We start from the raw sequence: 17,093 nt of genomic DNA, 5'->3' as shown, positions 1-17,093 counted from the left end.
CTGGTGCTCATGCCTGTTTGTTTGCTTAGGTCACTCCCTTAAGGCTTCCCCTTCTGTTTTATTTTCTTATCCTTGTTGAGATGAAAAAGTAGAGTTGTTTTGACCTGATTTATTCCAGTGTTACTCAGAAACTTTATGTGTGATGAAAAATCATTTTATTCATGTTCCTTTTTTTGACGGGGAGGTTGTTTATGGTTGGGTTCAGAAATTTGTAAATTTATCATTTACTAAAAAATTCAAACCCATTTGCTTTGTAAGTAAGCAGCCTTCAAGGGAGACCTATTGGTAGTAAGAAAGAAGCCTGTTTTGGTTGTTTCTGGGAAGGAGTGATGATATTAAATTTTAAGATTTTATTTGGTTAAGACCTGATTAAAAAATTACCAGGAACTGACCATCTGGAAAGTACTATTAATGGATCCAGAGATGTCTTTGTCATCTTGATCATATAATAGAATTTGCACTGAGGAAAAATATGATAGGATGCATGAAACCAGTCTATGAAAACATCTGATGTCCTTAATTTTATTTTTATTTGGGAAAATTAATTTAGCATATAATTTTCAATTAATATTTTTCCTCTTTTGTTTTCTCTTCTCCCCATATTTTCATAAATTTCTTTTATATAATAGATTTCAATATGGCTTCAATTTCATTCATTCAATTTCATTCATTCAATTTCAACCATTTCATCAAAATTACAATCTAGGTCTTATTGTTATAACTTTTATTTTTTGTTTATTTTTAAATTTTTGTCAAATTTTTTTTTGTAGTTGTAGATGAAAAGAATGCCTTTATTTTATTTGTTTATCTTAATGAGATGCTAAGCATCAAACCAGTGTCTCACCCAATGCTAGGCAAGTGCTCTGTCACTGAACCACAACCCCAGCCGTTGTTAAAACTTTTTAATCTTTCTTTAAGATGTTTCAATTTATGTTACAAAAAGGAACTCTCACCTATGCCTGAATGCCTAAATGTCTTTATATATATGTATATTTATATATATAAACATATAGAATATATGAATATATACATATATACACATATAGAATATATACATATATACAGAAAAATAAAGCCGCTAGGGAACATTTATATGTAAGATCTTGTCTTCTCTTTTCTTTCCTTTCTTTCATGAATTCTCATTATTTTGCCCAGGCTGCCCTTAAACTCCTGGGCACCAGTGATTCTTCTGCCTCATCCTCCCAAGTAGTGGGAAGGCACATGTGACCACACCCAGCTTATATATAATTATTTGTATGGATATGGGTTTTTATTTTTCTTAATTAGGAATAGAATCGTTATATGTTTGCACCATTTAGTATTCTGACTAGCAGTGTAAGAGAATTCCAGTTGCTCCGTATCTTTGCAAACACCCACTGTTGTCTTTTAAACTTTAATGGATGTGAAGTAGTATTTTACTATACTTTTAGTAGTTTCCTGTGCTCATGGTTTTAGTATTGGCATTTTCTTTTGTTTCCTAATGTAATTTTGACGTAAGTTTTTGTTTCTATGTTGCTTATTGCCTGCTGCTACCTTTCTTGTCTTCTTTTGGTGCATTTATCTGTGTTGTTATTACTCATCTTTAAATGAGGGCCATTTTATCTCTGCCATCTGTTCCCTCAGGTTTATAGACTGGGCAGGAGATGGAGGAGGGAGCTGGGCCAACATTAGCATTAGTTCAGGTATTTTGCCTCAGAATACTTTCCTATCTAATTCATTCGACTGTGTGGTGGTGGCATGTCCACTCAGGAGTCTCTAGATTAGTATGATCAGGGGTATGCCCGAGGGCCTTGTGGTATTCTACGAAGCCCTTGAAATGACAGGCTGCAGTGTAATTATGTGGTGTTTACCCACTGCTGCATCCTTGCCACAGGACAGAGTGTGTCTGCAGTTTTGGTTCTGCTTCTTCTGCTCTGGGGCAGCGGAGGCCCGAGGGACCGGCCTGTGGATCCTGACTGAACATGCATTCCAAGGCTCTCCTTTTACATTTTGGAGATAACTGTATCCCTAAGTTTTAGTGTGTTTTATCTTCATTCAGTTTACTCCAGTTTTAACTTTATTCGAAGTAATTTCTCAAGACAAGGTGGTCTTTTAATTAGGTTGAATGTTGAATCCTCCCTCTTCTGAGTTCTTTTGAATCTGGTAGTGGCTCTCTGCTTCCTAATGTGTCAAGACTGCCTCTTCTTGCTGTTCTAGAATTTCCTACTCTGGCCTCACTATACTTCTACAACTTAGTTTTTCTTCAGACTCCAATGTATTCCTTTATACTCTATACTCTAATCTGAACTTTTCCCCCATTAACTATTTTCTTTTTATGCTAAGACTCGCTTGAACTTCTAAACTCATTCCTGTGTTCCTCCCAGCGCAGAACATCTCCCATCTTGTTCAGCTAAGTCTTCTCTGGCTGTAAGACTCAGCTCAGCTCAGTGTTACTATCACAGGAATGCTTTTCCTGACTAATCTGAACTGAATTGGCCCTCCTTTTCTCTGAACTTCTCCATCAGTCACATACAGAATTTAACACTTAATTGTTTGCAGTATTGGATTGTTTTTTTTTTTTTTTTTTTTTTTAATGCTGTCTATCCAACTGGACTGTAAGCAGTCAGAGATCATGGGTTGAATCATTCCTTTTTCTATATAATCTGCGGTGCCTAACACAGTACTGGATATATAATAAATGCTTAATAAGCAGCTAGTAGTTAATTAGTCATCTACATGTATGGTTATTAGATCAGTGGGTTTACAAAACTTGTCAACTTTGTCATCTGCTTTTAGTTTTCCATCTGGGGCTTTTGAGAGTTTTATGAGTTGCCTCAATAATGCCAAGCTACAGATCTTCATCCCTTGGGTAGAGATATGTGTGTGTGCCTGTGACTGTGTGTGCACATACGTGTGTGTGTGTGTGTGTGTGTGTGTGTGTGTGTACTAACAGTTCAAGCCAGATACTCCAGGCATTGTAAAACCTTTTCATTGTCAGAGCCTGGGCAATTCAGTTATTGTATATAATAGGCCACGAGGAAGGAATGGGAGAGAGAAGTAGTTCCCAGTTTGTTAGACCATGGTGGCTTTTAAGAATTGTGTCTACTGTCCTTTTTGCTTATTTGTTTGAATCAAATACCACAATGTTTAGATATAAACACCTTGACATATTTTGTCATATTTCCTAGGTATTCTATTTGGCCTTTCTAGGTTTCACGGTAACAGTGGGTTTGACTGTTCAATAACAGAAAAGAGAACAGAAGTGGGAGACATGAGCGTATTGTTTTGCAAACGAATCTCTGAGGTAAAATTTGGAGAGCTGGTGATATCTTGGAGATAATATAGCCCGCTTCATTTTTATAGGTGAGAAGATCAAGGCCCAGTGTGATTAGGTGACCTAAGGTATAGTCACAGTTAGTAGAAGTTAGTTGTGGAGCAATGCTGTCATCAGATTGAGAGAATTTATTTTATTTCTGGATTTTCTGACCTAGTTTGTAGACAGTATTATTCTGAAGGTAAATATCTGAGAAATCTACACATACTTAAAAAGTATAATTTTTTAAAAAGAAAATCTTTCCAAAGATTTCATACGGTAATATGTTGAACAACTCTGTAAGATAATTTGTACCAGAATATAGTGGAGATATAAAATACCATCGTGTGGGACACATAATTAAGAAACTAGGTCCTGATTCTAGGACCATTACTTATAAGGTACTTCACCTTGGAAAAAGTCATTCAGCACTGAGAAAGCGAGACAGTGGTGTCATTCACAGACTAATGGACTAGGCTAGATTCTATCTGAGGGCTCTTTTCATCCTAAATTTTTTGGGTAAAAGTGAAGCACTAGTGAGATGTTGAGACATGACATGATAAAATCTTTATGACATCAGAGCAGAGACTGATGTATCTAATGTCTCTCTGAAGCATGTCTGTAGCTCAACATTTATCTTAATTTTATACCATATCCGCTCAGTAGGCACTACTGATGTTTTTTCAGATACTTTCTATTTTTTTTAGGCTTAATTCAGATATTCCTTGGCTATTTAGAGCTTGATATAGGAATATGAATCCCAGAAATACATACACATGAACCAAGAAGTCTATTATTTGGGAATCTTTAGGCCCTTCCAAGTGAATAACCAATACACGTAGCAGATATTTTGGTGTATTAAAGAATAAAGAAAACTGGATTGCTTGAATTTGCAGTATCATTTATTGAAAAGTTTTCTAAGTGCTCTGAGGGCTAGTTTTGTTGAATTTGTGTGTTTATCCAATAAATTTCCATTATTTGACATTCCGGACATTCTGTAGAGGAGTAACTCCAGTTTCTTAGCCATGCTCATCCTTATTCAAGTTAAGTGTCCCATGAGGGCAGTAAACAGGAAGACCATCTGCTCAATCTGGTCATTCTTAAGTATCATTGTTCCTTGTTCCCTATCACCACTTGCTGGGATATGGTTACTCCTATTTGCTGACTGCAGTGATCTCTCAATCTTTAGCCAGCCCAAGTTCAAACTCTCTGCAGTGCCTGACACCTGAGGTTTCTCCCGGCTTTCTTTTAGAGGACAAATGGTCAGTTATGGCTCCCACAGTGCCATTTGCATTCTGTTTATTGAAAGGGGTTTTGAAAGGCCCTGTGGCACAGGCAGTGGGAGCCAGTGGTGTGGTAATATTGCCCTTGCTGGGATAAAGTAAATAGATGACAGGATATATATATATATATTAGATTTATAACTTCAGACAATCATATATTTTGTGATGGTGAGGGGAAAATCTTCAAGAATTTTTGATTTATTATAGAGTTTTAATAAATTTTTTTTAAACTAAAAATAATATTTAAATATTTTGTGACTTTAGTATACCTCATTTTGAGAATTAGCAGTTAGGGGGCCTGATTTATAATAAAGACTTTCATATCTAGAAATAATTCACGTTCCTTCTCAGGGGTCGAGATTATAGGGGTCATTTTGAGAAATGGAGTCTTTCTTCTGAAATTTATATGCTATTTTAAGATGAAAATATAGGGAATCAAAAGTACTAGACCAAGATGTATCCTTTAAAGGTAAAAGTCTCAATATTTTGGTTTCAGTGGTCTAAATTTTTTCCTGTTATTTATGATATACTTAATTAACAAGAATAAATTATTTTGTCATTGGACAAAATATATTATTCATTTTGCTTGCAAATAGTAGTGTAATATTTTTAAATTTTATCCCTTGTACTCCCAGTACTAAAAAAGATTGTTTAAATTAAAATATTGAGGTAATTTTCCCCCAAAGAGAATGCCACAGTTTAGAAACGATGTAGGATTTGTATTTAAAGGACTAATTATTAAAACAAAATAGAAGTTGTCAATACTATCATATTATGTAATTTTGAAATATTTAAAATGCTTTATTACCATGAAGTCATGAATGAGATAATAATGATTTGTAATTATTATTTATAACTACTACTAGTATTACTCTCCTTTGTTTTAGAAGTTCTAAACTACGCACTTATCTCAGACAAACAAGTCAGAAAGACAAATCACTATTACTTGTGATTAAAAAATAGGCCTAGGAAATGAAAATGGCTAATAAAAATTGAATAAAAGGAGTTATATTGTGTACATGTGTAAGTATGTAACAATAAATCCCACCATTATGTGCAAATGTAATGCATCAATAAAAATGTAGAAAAAAAATCTAAGTAATAGGGTCTATGGTCAATCCTAGAAAGAATCAAATAAATGTAAATTAAACCCCAAACAGGAAATTTGTTTTTACCTTTGGGTTGTATACCATCTAATGCAATAAGAGGACTTACTTATTGAGTGCTTTTTGTGTCAGGTATTTTATTGACTCATTTAATTCTCATAATCACCCTTTCAGGCAGATGCAATGAAACAATTCCTGTTTTACAGAAATCTGCAGAAAAGTTTGAGTGTCCTTCCAAAGGTACAGAGCTAGTTCAGGCGGAGGTGGGATTTGAACCTAACTATAGACTTCTAGCACCTGCTACTTTATCCATGGCCCCTAAGATGGAAAACATTCAGCATTGAGGAAGATATCAGGAAGAAAATAGCCTCCTCTTCTGTAATTGCTGAGGTGGGGAATGCTACAGTACCGCCCTTCTAAAAAAGAATCTAGGAACACTGGTCAATAGTTTAGAATCTAAGAACTTATCCTAAGGACATAATCAGATACGTGTGTAATAATGAAAATGTAAGGATGTTTGCAGCACAATTTGTAGCAATAATCTAAATAACCATATCTTTAGGGACTTGTTTAAATTGTGCTGCACTACATAATGTCATGTTAATGGCTATTAAAAAGAATGATTCACTTCTTTGTTTATTAACATGAGTGCCTGTGTTGGCTTTGTGTAGAAAGCAGGCTACAAAACAGTTTTGCTTTGTAGTATGATCTCATCTCATCTATACATCTGAATAGCTATGCCTGTATTTATAGACCCAAATGCTGTGGGCTGTTATCTCTGGGTGCTAGCCTTATGGGTGATATTTAGATTCTTCTTTATCTTTTCTCATCTATTTTTGAATTTTATAGTGAGTGTGTGTTATTTTTATACCAGGGAAAACACCCTATAAATATATTTCTTTCCCTGTCCCCCAATTCTTATTTTGTGATAAAATCAGATTGGCAAATTTTAACTTGGCTTCATGCTTTCTGAATTTGAAGCAGTTTTATATGGAGTTTTTAGGGAGATTTAGTGTCATAATTTTGTTTTTAAACTTTTAGCTTCCAAGAGTTATTATTCCCTCTTCCCAAACCGCTCCAGAAACTTAGGTGTGCTGTAATGAGGTGGGACTAACGAGCTTTGGATCAGCTCTAAACTGCAGACCTCACCCTAGTTGACCTGAGCGTCCTGAGCGTCCATAACTTTTCTGTAATATAATTTATATAAAAATAGAACTCAAACTAATGTAAATTAGCACTAAACTTTAAAGCAGATGATATTTTAAGTTACATTTAAAATCAACAAATGTCATTAAAATCAGATATCTTTTGTCAGTCAGAATGTTTCTCTCAGGATCATCTATGTGGATCCTGATGAGAATGCTTACCGCCCCCCGCCCCCAGTCTTAGCTTGATATAAAAACTTCCCACAGCTTGTGCTCCACTGCCTGTCTCACCTGGTGTTTGAAGTACTTTAGTCAGTTCCTTTTGTATTCAGACTTTCGGTACACATGTTTAAAGCTAGTTTAGTCACCGGCATTCTTTTAAAGTCTTCCCTTTCTATGTGAGTGGATTATCTTTTCTTACAGAGTCTATATAGTCAGACTAAGGACACATCAAGATCTTGCTGACTTGCCTAAACACATTACTCAAAACAGAACTATAATTATTATAGCTATATATAATATAGCTACTATATTATTATTATAAGGCAAATCTCCCAAAAATATGCTAGTGGTGCTGGAGGTCACAATTTTATCACAGGTTCTCACTGATCCTTGTGGATGGGGCTCAGTCTTACTTCTTTTCATTTATTAATTTATTTTTACAGTCTTGGGGATTGAACTCAGGGCCTTGCACCTGCTAGGCAAGTGCTCTACAGTGACTTACACCCCCAGCTCTCATCTTTTTGATTTTTCTAGTCCTAGAATTGATTTGCTGAAATCAGGATTATTTCATGGGACAGTAACCCCATGTTAAGCCATGTTCTGAAAATACATTAGGTCCATGTGTTTTCCTTGGAGCTCTGGGGTCTGACACTCATTTGGCTAAGTATAGACAAAGCCCAGGATTGTTTTCTGAGGAAGAGCTTGCCCAGGAATGCTCCTACCACCAGTCTCCATGCAGAGAGGAGTAGCCTTTTGAATGAGCACACATATTTCTTTCATGTTCATGAAAGGACAAAATCCTTAGTCACATGTCAAATATTCAGGGCCTGATTTCTGTGAGGGGACATTATCTTGGATTTTCTGTTCCAGAATTCTTAAAAGAAACTCATTTTAAGAAATTATATTCCCAAAAAGTTGACTAAAAAAGTATAAAGTCTAGCTACTCTGGAGGTTGAGATAGTAGGATCCCACATTTAAGGCTAGCCTGGACAACATGGTGATACCCTGTCACAAAACAACTTCAAAAATATGAAACCTAGACCTGACTTTAAGATTTAAAATTTGGGATGAGGATGTAGCTCAGTAGAGCGCTTGCCTGCTATGCAGGAGTCCCTGGGTTGGTTTCCCAGCACGAAACATCAAAATAAAACCAAAAATCCAAAAGACGAAAATTTAAATTTAAATTTATTTAAGTCTTTAAAATCTGGTGTCCATTTTTATACTTCCAGCATATCTTATTTTGGACTAGCCACATTTTAAATGCTCAAAAGTCACATGTGGCCAGGAGTTCATATATTGGACAGCACAGTGCTAGAGCATTATTGAGCTGTGTATGCAAATCCTAGAATTGGTGCTATTGGAGTAAAACCAATGAGATACCACAAAAATGGTAACAATGTTACTTAATGTACATATAAGAATGATGAATGTACTTCATGAACATCATGAAGATTGATCGGAGAATATTTTTCTCAAGTCTCTTTACCAGGACATCATTTGTGTTTGTCGTGCGGATATGTGGAATAGGCCTGGGATCTAGTAACTGTGGTTGGGATGTTAGAGACAAATTGGTGTCCTGTTTCTAGCATCTGAGCAGAAGTGAACGACCTGAGTTCTGAGTATAAACTTTACCTTTGGCTTTCTTCCCTTCCCTGGCAGTCCTTCTTGGCATTTTTCATTTTTTTTTTTAATGTAATACTGCACTGTTCCATGCATATTTTTTACTAAATAAATAAAATCTGGTGAATTTAAATTTTCACTAAGTTTAAATAATTATGTCCCTTGAAATTTTATGGGCAATAGAATTTAAAAATTTTTAAGAAGATTGTAGTCTCTCTATTGACTCATGGTTCTTTTAAAATTAGTTGAACAAATTTGAATATACTTAGGGAGGTAGAATCTGTAATTTGGTCTTTCTTGGAGCTTAATATAGATATTACCTAGTGAATTCTTATGTCAGCAGTTTGCAAGTTTCAGCATTCATCAGCATCAACTGGGGAACATGTTAAAAATATGATGTTTGGGCTCCTCTCCATGGGTGGGTTATGATCAGTGGATTTGGATTGGACAATAGTAGTTGAATGTGTTCCCTGTTGTCATATTCCTGGTAGCTGCCTCTTCCATTTTCCTTCTTCCTCACCTGATCTCCTAGGAAAAAAATGCTCTCTATACTTAGCCCCACAGTTTTTTCTCCTGTCTTTCTTCCTCTGTTTCTCTCTGACTAAGCACCATGTTTTATAGGTCAACTCAGATTCTTCTTTTCTTATTTCACCCCTTATCTAGGTTTTGTGTAGTAGGCCTTTGGACTTATCTAGTGTATTGTGAAGGATTCTTTAAGACTGTGACACAACCTAACCCAGACTCTCCTGTGCAGAGAGCAAAGTGTTGGAAGAGCCCAGCGTGGGCCTTGTCCCAGGCATACTGGGTTGAGGCTGGAGGGAAGCTCACAGCATCTCTCTGGTCTTCAGCCTGGCTGTCTGCCAAGGCCCTCATACTTCCAGAAGGCGGTGGGGAAGCACTTCCTCTTAGAGGAGGAGAGGAGAAGTGCTAAAACATATGATTCTTCTCTTCTTAATCCCAGTCACCCATGCTTTATGACAGAAGGACTTGCCATTAGAGAGGGTAGGTTCTTGTCTGATGCTGTAATCCTTCTTTAAATGAGAACATTGATTAATGAGATCATGGATAAATGCATAGCTTTTGGAAAAATTTTTCTCATTACAAATAGTTAAATCTTGAGTTCACCAGAGCCCAGGGAAGGAAGCTTCTCTGTCCGATCTGGCCGCTCTGCGGGACTCTGAGAAAAAGCTCCCACCAGGTGAATGCGGCTGCCACCAAGGGTAAAGGAGACCCCAACAAGCTGAGGGGCAAAATGTCCTCACACGCCTTCTTCTGCAGACCTGCTGGGAAAAGCACAAGAAGAAACACCTGGACCTTTCTGTCAACTTCGCTGAATTCTCCAAGAAATGCTCAGAGAAATGGAAGACCATGTCTGCAAAGGAAAAGTCGAAGTTTGAAGATATGGCAAAAAGTGACAAAGCTCACCATGATAGGGAGTTGAAAAATCACGTTCCTCCCAAAGGTGATAAGAAGGAAAGAAGGAAGATCCCAATGCTCCTAAGAGACCACCATCTGCTTTCTTCCTATTTTGCTCTGAACATCGCCCAAAGATCAAAAGTGAACACCCAGGCCTGTCCATTGGGGATACTGCAAAAAAAACCGGGTGAAATGTGGTCTGAGCAGTCAGCCACAGATACACAGCCATACGAACAGAAAGCAGCTAAGCAGAAGGAGAAATATGAAAAGGATATTGCTGCATACCATGCTAAGGGCAAAAGTGAAGCAGGAAAGAAGGGTCCTGGCAGGCCAGCAGGCTCAAAGAAGAAGAATGAAACAGAAGATGAAGAGGAAGAAGAAGAGGAAGTGGAGGGTGAAGATGGTGAGGAAGAGGAGGAGGATGAAGAATAAATGGCTGTCCTGTAATGATGTGTGTGGAGCGTGTGTGTGTGTGCTCAGGCAACTGTTTTGCTAAGAATGTGAATGGAGGTGCAGCTCAACATTAGCTTCATTATAAAAACTGTACAGATTTTTGTATAGTTGATACGATTCTTTGTAGAGAAAATACTTTTTTAAAAATGCAGATGGTAGATTTTGAAGGGCTACTACATACAGTTAGATTTTAAAGCTTCTGATGTTGAATGTTCCTAAATATTTAATGGTTTCTTTAATTCCTTGTGTATGGTAGCACAGCAAACTGGTAGATATTAGTATCAGTAGTAATTTTGGGTTTTTTAGGATGTTGCATTTTGTGTTTTTTTTTTTCTTTTAATTTGTAATAAAATTATGTATATTAAAAAACAGTTAAATCTTGTTTTCAACTTAATGAGATTTTAATTTGTTTGAAATGATTATTAAGACCATGATATTTTTCTAATTTTAATAGTATAGCTTTCTAAGCAAAAATAAGAATTTAATTTTATTTATAAACTGAATGAATTTCTTTCTTTGAATACATTTTGCTCATTGATAATTAAAATGCTTGTATTCTTGATAATTACCATTCTAATTGGGGTGAGATGGAATCTTAGGGTAGTTTTGATTTGCATTTCTCTTATTACTAGAGATGTTGAACATTTTTTCATATATCTGTTGATTACTTGTAAATCTTCTGTGAAGTGTCTGTTCATTTCCTTAGCCCATTTGTTGATTGGGTTATTTGTATTGTTGGTGTAGAGTTTTTTGAGTTCTTTATATATTCTGGAGATTAGTGCTCTATCTGAAGTATGAGTGGCAAAGATATTCTCCCACTCTGTAGGCTCTTTCTTCGCATTGCTGATAGTTTCCTTTGCTGAGAGAAAGCTTTTTAGTTTGAATCTATCCCAGTTATTGATCCTTGCTTTTATTTCTTGTGCTATGGGAATCCTGTTAAGGAAGTCTGATCCTAAGCCGACTTATCGAAGCAACAATAGGTGGTGGCGAGGATGTGGGGGAAAAGGTACACTCATACATTGCTGGTGGGGCTGCAAATTAGTGCAGCCACTCTGGAAAGCAGTGTGGAGATTCCTTAGAAAACCTGGAGTGGAACCACCATTTGACCCAGCTATCCCATTCCTTGGCCTATACCCAAATGACTTAAAATCAGCATACTACAGTGATGCAATCACATCAATGTTCATAGCTGCTCAATTCACAATAGCCAGACTGTGGAACCAACCTAGATGCCCCTCAATTGATGAATGGATAAAGAAACTGTGGTGTGTGTTACATACAATGGAATATTACTCAACCATAAAGAATAATAAAATTATGGCATTTGCAGGCAAATGGATGAAATTGGAGAATATCATGCTAAGTGAGATAAGCCAATCTCAAAAAACCAAAGGACAAATGATCTCGCTAATAAGTGGATGATGATACATAATGGGGGGTGGGAGGGGCCGAGAATGGAGGAAGGGTGAACTGTATAGAGGGAAAAGAGGGATGGGAGGGGTGGGGGGAAGGAATAAATAACAGAATGAATCAAACATCATTACCCTATGTAAATGTATGATTACACAAATGGTATGCCTCTACTTCATGTACAACCAGAGAAACAAGATGTACCCTATTTGTTTACAATAAAAAAAAGTAATTAAAATGAAAGTTCTTACAGTACATTGAATTTGAGAGCTGGAATCCAATTACTATACATTGAATGAGTTAAAAAATAATGTGATTCATTGAAACAAATGGAATTTTTTTAGACTCTTTAGAAATTACCAATTTTACCTACAGTCATACAGCTTTATCTGCTATATAATCCAATTAAATACTTTTATCATTATTTTGCAAGGATTATCTATTCTATATTAATCATTCACTTGACTTCAAACCTTGGTTCATCCATGTGTTCTCATTCATTCCACAGTCAATGAACAGTTACAGATTTCTGCTGCTGCAGTGGGCACTGGGCAAAACTAGTGGGAAGAGGTGGAGATGACCAAGTTGCTTTGTATTAGAAAATATCACCTGTAGCTCTGCAGTCAGCTGGAGAACTGTTCGGGTGCCCGAGCGTCAGTCGTGGTGCATCAGAGCACGGGGTAGGAGGAAGCTTAGGCAGGCAGCACCCATTTCCTGTTCTTGGCCCTATCTTTAGGCTAAGGGACCATCACTGTTTCCCTTTTAACACATAGTGGAGTGCCATGGAAACCTACATGGGAGGCAGACCTTCACTTCTCAGGTCACTGCAGGATTTCTCTGCATAAAGTAATAAAAGAAAACTTCTAAGATGTCCTAAATTCAGTTATGAGGACTGGAGGTTGGGGAGAAGAAGAGATAAGAGAAGTTAATCAGTTAATCAGCTGAGGGTGAAACCGAGAAAAATACTTTTTTTGTGTTTCTGATTGTATATCGACTCCTTGACTTCATCCCATCACAGCCCACCAGCAGGTCTGATGCTCCCTGTTTACATGTAAACTTTCTGAACTGTCAACCCCCAACCCATTTAGAAGCAACAGTTACTTCTTCTGTGGACCACCCTCCTATTCCCGAGCGTTTCCTGTTTTCCATAATTGCACCTCTCTTATCTATAGCCAATGTGGATTCCATATCAACAACTTGTCTTCTTTTCCCAAATTTTCATGGTAAAAAAAAATGCCCTAAACTCTGCTCCAGCAGACATTTTCCAGCTCCTACCTAACCCTGATGCTGGTAGTTGCAGGAATTTGATCCAAGGATCAAGCATTTGGCTACATGTGTGCCAGTTCAATAAACCCATTTATTTCAGAAAATTTTTTGTCTCAAGAGTTTTGCTTTAACAAAGTGTTCGTGTACTTGGCATACTTCACTCAAAGAGTCATTATTCTTATAAAAAATGGGTAGGTGAAAGGGGAAGGGCAGAGAGAATGTGGTTTTTATGGAGTTCCTCTGGAAGGGCTCCCATCTGCAAAGCCTGCTGTGGGCCCCTTTTTATGCTTGCCCATCAATCAGTTGCCAGATCCACCAAGAATGTCTTGAAGGAGGGAAATTGCTATTATGGTCTTATAAAGTTGATTTAAAATAAATCTATGACTCACAACAAGTAAATAAACAATTACTTTCCATATCTGCAAAACTCCCAGCAGGTGGACCAAAAATGAGAATGAGAAAGTGTGGAAATGCAACAAGGCAAATCAGGAGTTCAGGAGCTCTGTGCTGGCAGTGGGAGGCTCCTTGGCTCCTATATTTAAGGTACTGACTTTAAAACCTCTAAATAGTTGATTATGCTTTCTCCATAAAGTTTGGGAAACTAGATTAAACCAACGTGACATAATGTGACTTGCATGTGTCCCCCCAAAGTTCATATATTGGAAACTTAATCCCCAATTATTGGTGGTCTTTGGAGATTAGGCCTTTGGGAGATAATCAGGATTAAATGACATGAGGATGGGGCCTCAGTGATGGCACTGGTGACTTTGTAGGAAGGGGAAGAGAGATCTGAGCTAGCATGCTTGCTCTGTCTCATCATGTGAATCTCTCTGCCGTGGTATGATGTAGCCAGAAGGCTCTCCCCGGCTGTTAAGCAGGTGCTGGTGCCTTCCTTTTGAATTTCCCTGCCTCCAGAACCATGAGTCAAATAAACTACTATTTTTTAAAATTAATTGCCAGGTCTCAGGTTTTTTGTTATAGCAACAGAAAACAGACTAAGACATACATGATGTAGCTTTGGTAAGCTTTGGTAAGTCAGGATTTGACTAGCCTAAAGAAGCCATGGCATATGGGAAAAGAAGTGAAATTTAATGACCTAAAAGTTGGTCTCAGTTGAGGCTCCCAATGACTTCATCTGGAAATCAAATCTAAGATTAGTAGCTCCATGTGGAGATAACATGGGGATGGAGGATGGGAGCTGAGAACAGGTAGGAGATACCAGAAAAGCAAACCTCTCAAAGAGAATGCATTTACATCAGGAAGCCAAATTTTAAAAATAAATAGGGGAAAAGGGGTTTGATCTTGACAAACTCCCAGCAGTTTGATTATTTATTTCATCTAAAATAAAATTTAGATTATAATAATAAATGACCTAATTATTAGAAGGAGCAAAGAACAAGTGAAGTGTTGAAATTTTGGGGGAGTTGAAGGAGTTAATTTTTCAAGGAAATTATATGATAGCATAATAGGATATTTGGCTTTCTCAGCACAATCATAAAGAAAGTCATATTTCAAAAACAACTCCAGGGCTCTATTGACCTTCTCATTGCTTCATTTCAACCCTGTGGTATTCAGATTATTATTGTTTTTTTTTTCTCCTTTGGTCGTCAATTTATTCTGATTTTGCCAGGTCCTTATTTCTTAGTGTTTTTGTCTGTGATTTAAGTAAGTAATGTGATTCAAAGTCACATTACTAACTTTTATAAATTTCTGAATCTTGTAGCAGTTCATGCAGTTTCTCTTTGCAATCAATTTATTGTTGGGGCATATGACAGAGATGTGACTGACAGGGAAGGACTCTTATCGTGTGGGAGAAAGGTTGGATTAATTTCAAATCTTTAGTTCATTATTTTGTGATATTCTTTGCTTTTGTCTTCAGCCCCCTAGTATAGTAGAACTGGCAATGACTACTTACATAAAAAGGCTTTTTAAATAAATAAAAATTGAAAATGTTAGTGTTATATTGGTAGTCAGTAAGTAGGATCATAAAATTGAAAAGAACAGTTTCTTCGTTCTCTTGATGATGATTGATGTTCATTTAATTTTTAATTTTAGTTCTTCCAGATGATTCTCTGCATCATTGGGAATCTCATGAATTGGGAATTTATTAATCATTAATTAACTGTATTCATTCTTTTTCTAGTCTAGTCCCTTCCTTGAGAATGGACTCTGGTTGTTGTATTCCTGGAGTAGGACAGTGCGTCACATGTTTTCAGCTTTGGATAACTATTATTTACTTCAACAGTTAGGCAGGTGTGGCTCTCAGCTTTTGTGACATACATGTGACTTCTTTCCTCATGTGATTCCTTATTTTTTGATTCCAGACCCCTCCCTCCCTGCCCTGCTTTAACATATTTTTTGTTATCCTCTGTCATAATGGTAAACATTGGCTGGGAATCTCAGACTTTGAAACTTAACCCTTGTGTTTGCAACCTCTATTTACAATCACTCCACTCCACTAGTGAAATCAATAATGAATCTTACTATAGTGTTAAAGTTAAAAAATTGTTTTGATGACTTAATTGAATGGAACAGTGTTACGGTTTGGATGTGAGATGTCCCCCAAAAGCTCATGTGTGAGACAATGTACGAAGGTTTGGAGGAGAAATGATTGGGTCATAGCCTTGACCTAATCAGCAAATTAATCCCTGATGGAATCAACTGAATGGTAACTGGAGGCAGGTAGGGTGTGGCTGGAGGAAGTGGTTCATTGGGGGAGTAGCTATGGGGTATATATTTTGAATCTGGAGAGTGGACTCTCTCTCTGCTTTCTGATCATCATGTGAGCTGCTTCCTTCTGTCACACTCTTCTGCCATGATGTTCTGCTTCAACTCAAGCCCTGAGGAATGGAGCTGGCCTATGAACTAAAACTTCTGAAACTGTGAGCCCTCAAATAAACTTTTCCTCCTCTACAGTTGTGCTGGTCAGGTCATTTAATCACAGCAGTGAAAAAACTGACTAAAACAAATGGTGTTGTAGTCATTCAACTGATGAAACCATGTAGGTAGTAGTCATCTTAGAGGTGAAGTCTGTCATTTCCACTTCTTCATGAAACATACATCTCAGTGGGGAGAGACAGTTAACAAACTAATATGTTATGCTGTACATAGAATATGAGAAGTACTATGGAGGAAAAATAAAATGGACAAAGGGGGTTGGTAGGGTTGAAGCAATTAGAATTTTCCACAGGGTGGTCAGTGGTCAGAGAAGGTCCCACTGAGAGGTGCCATATGGTAGAAACCTGAAGGAAGTAACACAGTGGATACTGAGAAGAGCAGAAGGAATGGCAGACGCAAAGATCCTGAGGTCAAGTGTGGCTAGAACAATCTAGGAGCAGCAGTGGAACCAGAGTAGCATGAACATAGGTGGCCATGTTGGTGGAGGAGGTCAGAGAAGACTTGGGGTCAGATAACCTGGGGCTTTGTAGACCATTGTTAGGGTTTTGGCTCTTTTTTTGAGTGAGATAAGAGGGCACTGGAGGATTTTAGGTAGAGAACAACTGTAGTCTGACTTAGATTTGAACAGCTCACTCTGTATGCTTTGTTGAGACTAGATAGCAAGAAATACAGTATGGAAGTAGGAAGGAGGAAATTGTTTATTCAGAGGAGACATAGTGGCTTGGACCAGATAATGGCAAAGAAAGCTAATTTCTGCCTTTCGTCACTTTTGAGGTGGATTCCTTCTTTGATGTGCAGTACGTCCATGGCCTCTTCATATCTCTCTAGGTCTAGCTGAACCTTTCTCAGTAGGCTTTTCTTAGCTACTCCAACCCCTGATGATTATTCCAGATAGTTAACTTTTACTGACTTTTGCACTTTGACCTTGCAGTGTAAGAGGGCAGTTGCTTTCCATGTAGTTTGATTTTTATTTCTTTCTGGA

The 17,093-nt window shown here is 37.2% G+C and overlaps 1 protein-coding gene and 1 pseudogene across 3 annotated transcripts in view; both read left to right on the top strand.

Annotated features, from left to right (window-relative positions):
• Positions 1 to 17,093, top strand: part of HECW2 (HECT, C2 and WW domain containing E3 ubiquitin protein ligase 2) — a 390,019-nt gene that overhangs the window by 145,162 nt on the left and 227,764 nt on the right. The window lies entirely within an intron of this gene.
• On the top strand, positions 9,894 to 10,835 carry LOC306655983 (high mobility group protein B2-like; annotated as a pseudogene). Its single transcript has one exon. The product of its transcript is annotated as a high mobility group protein B2-like (transcript).

This window comes from Sciurus vulgaris (assembly GCF_902686455.1).
Source record: "Sciurus vulgaris genome assembly, chromosome: 3".
NCBI lineage: Eukaryota > Metazoa > Chordata > Mammalia > Rodentia > Sciuridae > Sciurus > Sciurus vulgaris.
This window is presented reverse-complemented; position numbering and strand designations above follow the sequence as displayed.